The following is a 12,018-nucleotide window of genomic DNA, read 5'->3' on the forward strand; positions in this document are numbered from 1 at the left end:
CAAATGAGAAATTGCCAGGCAAACCTTTTCCTGCATTACCGTGCATCACTGAAAGGATTCAGCTGTGAGTGCGTACAGTTGTAGGTGGTTGTGGGTTGCCTTAAGGCTACCCTAAGTGGGTGTTTGGAGGGTTCTCCGCCATGGCCATCTGAAGGCCAGCAGAGGGCATTGGTTCTCCAGGAACTGGACTTACAGATACTTGCGACCTGCCCAATGTTTGTGGAAACTGAATTTGGGGTCCTCTGCAAGAAAGCCAGCACTCTTATCCAGGGAGCCATCTCCTCAGCTCCTCACCGTGGGAATTGCTTGCAAGGACTTGTGTGGAATAAATCGTAAAGTGCTAACTAACTACAAGCATTAGCATAGCTATGATCAGTGTGAGTGGTGATTTGGTAAGAGGAACAAGGCAGCCTTTTACTTTTACCAGGTCCCAGGCAATCATGAATGACTTTCATGAGTCCTTTATGTAGTTCTATAATTTTCCTCTTGTTATAATGAAGCTGTTTTCTCAGATCCCAGGAATTTTGCAGTCTGTCTGCTGGGGACCATCATCAGAGAGCTTTTATTTTCTTCACTATGAAAAAATGACACGCACATGGGAAAACGCATAAAACCAAAGCACACACCACATGCCTGCCGCACAGCAAATCCATCTGTGACTTCCGTCCAGGTCAAAACCGCAGCTGTTAGCACCTAGCCTGGACCCATTTCAGGCTCCCCATTCCCACAGCAAACATTCTGGATATTACAGTAATCACCCCCTTATTTTTTCTTCAAGTATGTTTTTACTACCTAAGTGTGCAGCTTCAACACTGTTGTATACTTTTGTCTGTTTCTGAACTTTACGTGAATGGAACTACTTGTGTTTTTGCCCGATGTGTTTTTGATTGATATGTTCTGATTCCTCAGGTTCTGTACAACTGTCATCTGTTTTTGCTGCTGGGTGGTATTTCACTGTGTGACTGTGCTAATGTCTGTCCATCCCAGGGCTATTGACGTTGGCATCTTCAGTTTTATTCTCTACTATAAATGTTGTTATAATAGTCCAGTACCTGTCTCCTGGGGTTGCTGCACACAGTTCTGTTGAGTGTAAACCCATATGTGAAAATATCGATCACAAGGTGTGAAAATCTTGGCACTGGCCGCAGCCGAGGTGGTCGCTCTCCATAGCCACATCTGCCAGCAGCGCTCTGTTTCCGTGGTTCCTCCGTCCTCACCAGCGCTTAGTACTGGCCGCTCTCTTAGGCTTGTCATACGGTAATGTGTCTGTGTGCTCTGTATGGGTGTGTGTGTCACAGTGTGAAGGGTACAGGCCAGCGTTAGGGAGTTCCTTCCTGCCTTCTACGGTGTGATGTCTGGGGACTGAACTCAGGTCTTTAGGCTTGATGGCAAGCACCTTCACCGCCGAGCCATCTTGCCGGCCTGCTTCCTTGTACTTTAAATTTGATTTAAATATAAATGTGAGGGCACGTTTACGTTTTTTATGCACGTCTCTCTAGAATGGATATATACATATTCCTACATCTTACATGGACATATATATGTATATATATATATATATATATACATATATATATGTATATACCATCCATAATTGTTTTGTAAATTGCCTGTCCAGGTCGCTTGCCCATTGTTCTATTTGAACTGTCTTTTTTTTTTTTCTATTTCTTGTTTTGAGACAGGGTCTCATGTAGCTTGGGCTGTCCTTGAACTTCTGATGCACGCCCTGCTCCTCTACTCTCCTGAGATTACAGTCACAGGGCCCCACACCTCACCTGACTTTACATCTGGGTGTCCTACATGAGCACTCTGCTGACTGAGTGGCCTTCACAGCCTTGGGCTTTTTTAAACCTGTAACGATTTCTCCCCTCCTTTACTTATTTTCTCAGCTTGCCACCCTGTAATTTATTGGTTCAAAGCTTCTGAAGTGTTCTAAGGTGGCTTTTGCTGATTGTATTCCCACCATCTCAGTTTTTGTTTTTTGAGACATGGTCTCTGTCTATCACCCTGGCATTCTTGGAACTTGCTATGAAGATCAGTCTGGCCTTAAACTCAGAATCTGCTGCATCTGCCTCCTGAGTGCTGGGATTAATGGCACTATGCCTGGCTTAAATGTCATTTAAATCACATTTCTCCATCTCCTATATTTTCTCTAAGTAAGTGCTTGCTAAGATCCCAGCTCAACTTTATGACAGGGCTGTCTCCTAGAAAGTGTTGTTGTTTTCCATCAAGCTTTGTAATACCTGGTTGTGTCTGTGTGTATGTGTGTGATACCGTATAGCTTTACTACTTATGACCAGAGCAGGTGGTATCCTAATCCTGTCATCTCAAACATTAATGTTTGTTTGCTTATGTGTATGTGTGTTTACATGCATGTATGTAGACTTGCTAAAGCACCATGTGATTGGCAGTGGACAACTTGTGGGAGTTGGGTCCTCTCCGTCCACAATGTGGGTTTTAGGGATTGAACTCAGGTCGTGAGGCTTGGCAATAAGCTTCTTTTCCTCCTGAGCCATCTAGTAGGCCCTAATTCTATCATTTTAAACTTTATTATCTGTATCCTTTGTTGGTTGTTGTTTTGCTCTTGTTTTTTTTTTTGTTTCTTTTTTTTTTGTTTTAAATAATGTTTTGATATGTTGCCCTGCCAGAATACTTTACAAAGAAAAGTTGTGTGTGTGTGTGTGTGTGTGTGTATGTATGTGTGTGTGTGTGTGTATGACTGCATAGTGGTTGCCAGTGCCTGCAGAGGCCAGAAGAGGGCATCAAATCCCTTGATGCTGGGGTGACAAGTGGTTGTAATGTTGGTACTGGGAGCTGAACTCTGGAAGATTAGCAAATGCTCTTAACATTTGAGCTATCTCCTCATCTCCTGAAATACCTTTTAAAGGGGGAAACTTCTTACCTAGTATTGAATTATGTGGTAGTTTCACTCATGTATACTGTTTCTTTTTAAATAGTAGTTCATGAAATATTCCCAATAATGACAAATTGCTTCACAAAATACTTACACATAACTATGTAAAATCAGTGCCATTTATGATAATTATTACCCAAGTTGATAAATGGTTTATCCAAATGGAAGTAAATAACATGGCCAATTCATGATAGTTAAAAAAGGAAGTATCACTGAGGGTAAAGTAGGAAGTGGACTGTTTTTCCATTTCTGTTCTTTGAACATCTTCCTTGTTTGCCTCTTTCCACCCAACCCCTCTCTCCACTTCTTCATCTGCAGAGTGAGCAGAAGTCCTTCTGAGCCTCATGCTACCCCAACGTACCCATCCTTATCTTTGTCTCAGAATCTCCTTTATTGTTAGAGGAAAAAATGATATGAATTCAATATATTTCTGAACTATAATAATCATAGCTCTTAAGAGTCTTGAGATAGGCAGGGTCAAATTTCTATTATTAGTTTCCATGCCAGTAGAGACTTTCCACTCCAGGAACCACATGCTGCTTGAGCTAGGCCAGGTTCCTCATGCACTTGGTTATGACTTCCTGCCTCAGGTCATGTGTTGTTGCAAACTGACTTGTTCAACATGAGGGAGTCACAGCAGGTCTCTTCAGTGTGCTCCACATGGTCAAAACACGGTATTCAGCTTTCTTATTTTTCTTTTGAAAACAAATTATTTTCTCATACAATATGTCCTGGTTATAGTTTCCCTCCGCTCAACTCCTCCCAGTTTCTTCCCACGTTTTCTCCCTCCTGGATCCACTCTGTAGGCTTAGATTTTTCACCAAACCTACTTTATTTAGGGTTCTTAAGCATCTTTACCTCCCTTCCAATGCCCCCATAACCTTATGTAGGAGATTAGCAGGGAAAAGGGCTGTAGACCTCTTTATCTACTTCAAGCTGATTAGGGTCAATGGGTTGTGTTCTTTTTTTGTTCGTTTTTGGTTTTAGATTTTTAAAAATTATATACATATTACAATTTATTCACTTTGTATCTCTGCTATAGTCCCCTCTCTTGTCTTCTCCCAGTAGGGATTACCAGACTCAGTCCTCAGAATACCAGTAGTCCAGTCCAAAGGCCAGCACCAAGCAGCAACATGAAATCAGTGAAAGCCACAAGAATCAGTTGGATTGCCAGGAGAAACTCTCTGGAACTTTTCTCTCTGCAAAGTCAAGTGTCAAAGCACGAAGATCACACAGCGATGTTGACCCAAAAGTGATGTCTCCTCTCCTCAGAGTCAACCCATGGATGCTTGCAGCTGGCCAAAGTCTTGCCCCTCACACATGAGAGCTCACAGCAAAGCATCACCTGCTCTCTCATAAGCCAACCTGGACAAAGCAGCATGTGCCCAGCTTGAAGCAAAACGTCATATGACGAAACTCAGTCTTCAAAGAAACCAGAAACTTCCACTTCATCACCCCCTTTCTTTTTCTCACTAAGCTTCTAAAGGATAAGAAAATAAAAAGCTTCTAAGAGATAACAACAAAACATGAAAAAAAAATAATAAGATGAATCAGGAACTTTCATATTGAAGTTGGACACAGCAATTCAACAGGGTGGATAGAGTCTCAAGAGCAGGCACAAGAGTCAGAGGTTCACTCATTCTCATAGTCAGGAATCCCATATAAACACTAAGCTAATAGCTATAACATATATACTCACAGAAACAGAGGACCTGGCGTAGACCCATGTAGGCCCTGTGCTTGCTGCTTTAGTCTCTGTGAGCTCATATGCTATTGTAGAAAATTTATAAATTCTGTAGTTTTTGTCCATTTACCTGTTCTAGTTCCCAAATAGTTGAGACAGAGACCTATTGATTTATTCAACAAGCTTTAAGCACAATAACTGGGCAGGTCCTTTTATGTTAACCCTCTGGGCTAGTCTGGCTACTTCTCATCCACACGCGCCAAGTTGCTTGCCAATATTGGTCCTGTGTGGGGGCTGTTCTTGCTGGTTCTTCATACTGTAACATGAGGCCAAGTCCTTTCTTTCCATCTTCTTTCTGCCTTCCTTTTTCCCTCCTGGTGGTCCCTACCTGAGACCTTAAGCCCAGAAATGGAAGCCCCACCTACCTCTCTTCTTTCCAGTTACAGGCTATCCAGCCTTTTATACTAACCTATCAGACATAATTGGAGAGCAAAGTTTACACAGCATTGTTCTGAGTACATGATAATGACCACATCCAGACTTTAACCAGATCTTGGGGCCCAGGATTTAGAATTTGTATAAATAGAACACCAGACCAACTGAGAGAGAAACATAAATATCAACCCAACCACCAAACCTTTGATCTACAATGGTGTCCTGCCTGCAAGACGGGCTAGGGCAATGGTGGCACAAAGCTTGTAAGAAACCAACCAACATTTGATTTGATTTAAGGCCCACGCCATGAGATGGAAGCCAGCTTTGACACTGCTTGGATGACCAAGAACCTGATACTAGGTAGTGCAGGGACCTAGAAGAAAACCAGATAATACTGTTCTTTTTTAAAAAAATAGCAACAAATGCCTCATTCTGCTATGTTCATAGAAGCGCCTTACTTAGCCATCAGAGACGCTTCTTTCTAGAGCAGATGGGAACAAGTACAGAGACCAACAGCCAGACACTGGGGGAGGGGGAAGAGGGAGGGAGAGAGACCTTGACATATTCAGCCCTAAACTTGATGTCTCCATGAAATCCTTTCCCTCAGGGCTCAGGGAACCCTGCAGAAGAGGAGGCAGAAAGAGTGTCAGAGTCAGAGGGGGTGGAAAACTAAGAAAAAAAGAGGCCTCTACGTCTACAGGATCAGGGTACGCAGGAACTCACAGACACTGAGGCTGCACACGCAGGCTTACAAAGGTCTGCACCATGTTTTTTGTATCATGGCTTTCAGTTTATTGTTTTTTATGGCATTCCTAAGAGTGTGAACGAGTGGGACTCAGTTTCTCGTTTTGTGTGTCTTCTCATAGGCTCTTTTCTTTATGTTTGTCTGTTTTGTCTGATTCTGATGTTAGTTTTTGTTTTTATCATATATATATATATATTAATCAAAAACTGAGTAACTGCCTGTTAGACTGAACTCTAAGTGGGATGTGTGTTTCTCCCGCTCCACGGCTCAGGGGTGTTAGAGGGTGGACAAGAACAGAACTCCATAGCCCAGCATAACGTGGCCGCCGCTGTGCTCTCATCACTGTTAAGGTAGGACTTCCTCCCTTTCTATTTGACCCTAGCCTATCAGGTCTAATCAGGACTGGCTGCATCATTTTCCACTGTGGCCTGGCAGGGCTGACCCCCCCAGGGGGAGGTGATTAAAGAGCAGGCCACTGAATCCATGTCAGAGACAGTCCCTGCTCTCTTCCCAAGGGAACCCACTTGGAAACTGAGCAGCCTATGGGTTTCATCTGAGCAGGGGGTCTAGATCCTCTCCATGAATGGTCCTTGGTTGTAGTATTGGTCTCTGTAGGTCCCCCAGGGCCCAGGGTTTTTTTTTTTTTTTTGGCTCTGTTTCTCTCCTTATGGAGCTCCTGTCTCCCCCCAGGTCTTTCTATCTCCCTTTCTTCCATAAGGTTCCCTATACTCTGTCCAACATTTGGCTATGAGTCTCAGCATCTACTTTGATAACCTCCTGCGTAGTCTTTCAGAGGTTCCTGTGGAAGGCTCCTGTCTTGTTTCCTTGTCTTCTCCTGCTTTCAGTGTCTATTCTGTTTGCACTTCTGAATGAGGTTTCAGCCTCTTCCCTAGGGTCATCCTTGTTGTTTAGCTTCATTAGAACTATAGATTTCAGTATGTTTATCCTATATTATATGGTTAATATCCACTTATGAGTGAGTATATACCATGTGTGTCTTTCTCCTTCTGGGATACCTCACTCAAGACGATCTTTTCTAGTTCCCACCATTTGCCTGCAAATTTCATGATTTCCTTGTTTTTAATAGCTGAGTAGTTTTCCATTGTGTAAATGTACCACAATCTCTGCATTCATTCTTCAGTTGAGGGACATCTAGGTTGTTTCCAGATTCTGGCTATTTTGAATAAAGCTGTTATGACCATAGTTGAGCAAATATCCTTGTCTGGTTGCGCATCTTTCAGATACATTCCCAGGAGTGGTGGAGCTGGATCTTGAGGTAGCACTATTCCTAACTGTCTGAGAACGCGCACTGGCTTCCTCTAAAATCATTGCAGCAGAACTTGTCTTTTAGGAGGAAGAGCTTAACCCAGATAATCCATAATAGAGACATAGTTATACTCACTTGCTTTACAAGAACTATTTAGGGCCCTCTAAGAAACCTGCCTCTTTCTTACTCCAAAGGATTCTTACACATTTGGCAAGTCATGGAGGCACATGCCGGAAACCCCAGGACTTGGCAGAGAGCAGTAGGGTCAGGAGTTCAAGACAATATCTGGTTACATAGTGAGCTCAAGACCAGTTTGGGGTACCTGACACTGTTTCAAAATTAACTCTATGAAAGGTATATTGACAATGTTAATGCAATCTGTGCCCACTGAAGTATCACTTTTATTGAAACATCAAATTTGTACTTCTCTGCCTCATCCTCAGTTAACATTTATGTTCAGGGTAATGTTAGATTTTCTGCTTTTAGAAGTTTCAGGCAGAGGGGCTGGAGAGATGGCTGGACAGTTAAGAGCACATACAGCTTTTGCAGAGGATCAGAATCAGTTCAAGGCACTCTGAGTGGCTCCCAAACCCCTGCACAGCCAGCTTCGGGGCCTCTGAGGGTACCAGAACTTATGTGCACATACCTGTGCCCAGACATGCACATATGCACAATTAACGTCGATCTTGAAAAGTACCAGCATAGTATATCTCCTTTTTAATGAATGCCAAGAAGCTGAAAATTCCCTGTTGGAAAAGTTAATTCCCTCTTTATGCATATTACATGGGCTATAGCATCTATAATAAAGAAGCAAGCAAATGCATGCCTGTGCGCACACACAGAAACAGACTCACAAACAGAAGAATGTTGTCAAAGGCTTATTTTTAAACCTAGAAAAACTTACCAATTATAACAAATTATTCTCTCGATACTTGATAAGCCAGCTTAAATTTATTTGCGGTAGCTATCATGGATCGTCACATAGTTTCCTAGATTTTCTTAACAAGCCAAGGAAAAACTTGTGCTTCAGCAGCCACCTCTTGATGTGCTTACATGCTTGCTGCAGGGCAACCGGAGGAGTCTGTGACTGAGTTACAATTAGAATCTACCTGACTGCCTGAAATAGACCTAGGCGGGTCTGGGGACATGTTTTCATTATCTGGGTTTTATATTCTATACTCTCGTCTTGAGACTTATTATAAAGGTGAGGGAATAATATATTCTGTGTTATTTATTTGTTTCTTTCTGTTGGCTAACAAATTATGTTCACAGTATTAAAAAATGTCTTAAGTCTCTGTGTGTGTGCGTGACTATGTGTGTGTGTGAGGGTGTGTGTGTGTGTGTGTGTGTGTTTGGGCAGAGTTGGGTCATGTAGACTCAACTCTCTCTCTTAGAGGCCAGAAAAAGAAGGCATGTTTTGGATCCCCTGGAGTTGGGAAGGGGACTTGGGAAGACCAATCAAGCACTTACCTGTTGAGCCATCCTTTCAGCCCATGTCCACAGTCTTGAGTGTCACTGCCCAGCCACTGTTCATTCCAGATAACTTAACAACTTATCCAGGATAGAGGAGAATGCACGGGCCTGAATCCAGCTGTAGACTGTTATCTGCACTCCCTTCTCATCCTGATCAGCAGCACCAAAACACTGAAAATCTGTCTTCATCTTTTATTTTTGTAAGAAAATTATTTTTATTTATCTTCCTTTCTCACTTCCTTCGTCCCTTCTTTTCTCTCCCTCCCTCCTTCCTTCCTTTCTCTCTTCCTTCCTTCCTTTCTTTTCCTTCCTTCCTTCCTTCCTTCCTTCCTTCCTTCCTTCCTTTCTCTTTCTTTCTCTTTCTGTTTTTTTGAGACAGACTTTCTCAAAAGTAGCCCTGGCTGTCCTAAAACTCACTCTGCAGGCCAGGCTGGCCTCAAATTCAGGGATCTTACCTGCCTTTGCCTTCCATCCATGTGCTGTGATTAAAGACATGGGCCATGATGCTTACTTTTATTTTTAATATGTGTGTGACTGTGTGTGTGTGTGTGTGAGCATGTGAGCGCAGATGGCTTTGGAGTCCAGAATATTATATCCTCTGGAGCTGGAGTTACAGGTGGCTGTGAGCTGCCCGAGGTAGGTGTTGGGAACAAGATGCTGGTTCTCTGCAAGAGCAGCAAGCGCTTATAACCACTGAACTATCCCTCCAGCACAGTAATCATTTTCTTTTTAAATGTTTATTGTTTTGTGTATGCAAGTGTGCGTGTGCCTTGGCGTACATGTGAAGGTCAGAAGACAACTTGCAGGAATCATTTCTCTCCTTCCATCATGGGGTTTCAGGGCTCGAACTCAGGGCATCAGGCTCGGAGGAGGCAGCTTTAGCTGCTGTGTCATCTTGCTTCTCACCTTCCTTTGGACAGAAGGAGACTTGCAAAAGGAAAAGTGGGCCCTGGTGCCCAGGAGAGGCCTGACCTTGCATGGAGTTCACCGACTGCTCAATGCTGATCTGGCATCCTCAACTAGGATGCCAGACTAGTAATGATTCCACCAGTCACTGACATCATACTAGATCATTCATACAAGGTGGGTGCGATGGAGCAGGACTGAATCCCAGCCGATTCTATACTCATGCCCATCAAAACTGTCCAGAACACGGTACGACTCGCTGTGCCCTTATCCCAGCTAACAGGCACAATTGCTTCTCCCTTTCAGCCGTGGGGTCAGCTTCACTGTGCTGCTCTTCTCCACGGTGAGCCTTATTAAGATACTCAGTGATACAACTGCTCCTGCTTCCTGACAGCATCAGCTCCACAGCAAAGCCCTGCTGCTGCCCTTGTCAGTCACCCAAGACAGACCAAATGCTTGCTGACGTCTTTCTGCAGTGACGCGTCACGGTTCAGAGTGGCAGGAGTTCTCCCTCACAGCAGCAACCGGCTTTAGCGGCGTTGGTGTGGTGGTCTGTGGGATGGGGAGACATGCAAGTCGATGCTTTTCACTTTGCTGATTTTATGTGATTTGATAACACGTGGGAGCTTGAGGGCGCGTGTCTGGGGGTCACGTGTCTGGGGGTCAGTGCACTGTTAGGAGAAGCTCTAAGCTGCTCTTGACTCAAGGCGGCAGTAGTTCCTCCGAGGTAAGAGGAAACAGTAGGCGAGCTTTTAAATTCATTCGCTCTAGAGAGAGGAATGGGAAGTGAGTGGGTAGTATCCCAGTTAGTATCAACTGCCAATTCAACTCCACCTAGAATTATCAAGGGAGTCTCTGCTGAGTAGTTGTCTTTATAGCTATGTCTCCAAGAGATTATGTTGATGAGTAATTGATGTAGTAGGCTCTAGCCCACTCTGAGCAATGCCGTTCCTGGGCAGCTTGGCCTGGGACACATAAGGAAGATTAGTGGAGCACGAGCCAGTGACTCAGCCAGCAAGCAGCACGCTCCGGTTTCTGACTTCAGGTTCCTGCACTGAAGACCCTCAGTAGTGGACTGATAATGGAGGGGCAATGCAAGCAGATCCTTTCCTCCTTAGCTCGGTCTGAGTGTTTTAGTATAACACAATGAGACTGGAACAGATAGGCTTGAGTAGGTTACTAAAATAAGAGCTGAAAATACTCCACCAAGAATAATTTATAGAATTCCAGAAACATGGAAAAGCTTGGCATTAAGTTCTTGGGGAAGAATTTATCCCTCTATCCTTTTGCTGCTGCCATGAGTAGGCTCAGGTTATGGAAAAAGTTTGCCTCTAGTGTCCCTTGCTGTGGCAAAAAGAAGGTCTGGTTGGACCTCAACGAGACCAATGAAATTGCCATTGCCAACATCTGTCAGCAAATCAGGATGCTGATCAAAGATGGGCTGATCATCGGAAGCCTGTGATGGTCCATTCCCGGGTTTGATGCCAGAAAAACACCTTGGCTTGATGGAAGGGCAGGCATATAGGCATAGGGAAGCAGAAGGGTATGGTCAACACTCAGATGCCAGAAAAGGTGACCTGGATGAGAAGGATCCTGCAGCGGCTTCTCAAGGGATACCATGAATCTAAGAAGATTGACCGCCATATGTATCACAACCTGTACCTGAAGGTTAAAGGGAATGTGTTCAAAAATAAGCCAATTCTCATGGAGCACATCCACAAACAGGAGGCAGACAAGGCCAGCAAGAGGCTCCTGGCTGACCAGGCTGAGGCTCATGGGTCTAAGACCAAGCAATCACGGGAGAGGTACCGCCAGGCCAAGAAGGATCATCAAGACTCTGTCCAAGGAGGAAGAGATCAAGAAATGAAGCTCCCCTCTGTCTGCACATAGTGGCTTGGCCGTGGCTTCGCGTGGATCAGTCATTCAAATAAAACAAACAAAACAATATTCTCGCTGTAAAGCTGGTGTTCATGGTGAAGCTAGCGCTCCAGACCTTGTTCTGAGGACAGTTTGAGCTAAACCTCAGAATGTGATGGTCGGTGAAATAAGCCAGTCACTGAAGAATATGGAGTACACTCTACATATGAATGTTCAGAAGGGGGATCTAAAAAGACAGAGAGTTAAAGGCGTTTTCCAAAGGCTGTACGGAAAGGAAAGAGGGCTGAGTTAATGGATACACAGATTATTTTGGGGAAGGAGTGATAAATACAATTGTGGAAATGGCTTGCAGCAATTAGTAAATACCCTAAAAGTATTTGCAGTTGTGCAAGGTTTATAGTGTGTGACACAAACTAGAGTCATCTGAGAAAATGGAACTCAACTGAGAAAATGGCTCCATAAGATTAAACTGTAGTCAGCGCCCTGGGGGCGTTTTCTTAATTAGTGACTAATGTGGGAGGTCCCAGACCACTGTGGGCGGTACCAGCCTGGGCTTCCCTGGGTCCTGAGTGCAAGAGCAGACTGAGCAAGCCAAGAGGAGAAAGCACTCTTTCATGGTCCTTGCATCAGTTCCCACTCCAGCTTCCTGCCCTGAGTTTGCTGTGTAATATACCACAAACTGTCGTGTGGAAACAACCCTTTTCTTTGAGGTGCTC

At 44.0% G+C, this 12,018-nt stretch overlaps 1 pseudogene; it reads left to right on the forward strand.

The window, feature by feature from the left end:
• Window positions 1-10,721: 10,721 nt before the first annotated feature.
• On the forward strand, window positions 10,722-11,291 carry LOC110563208 (large ribosomal subunit protein eL19-like; annotated as a pseudogene).
• Window positions 11,292-12,018: the final 727 nt, after the last annotated feature.

The sequence above is a fragment of the Meriones unguiculatus genome, chromosome 5 (genome assembly GCF_030254825.1).
Source record: "Meriones unguiculatus strain TT.TT164.6M chromosome 5, Bangor_MerUng_6.1, whole genome shotgun sequence".
In the NCBI taxonomy this organism is placed as follows: domain Eukaryota; kingdom Metazoa; phylum Chordata; class Mammalia; order Rodentia; family Muridae; genus Meriones; species Meriones unguiculatus.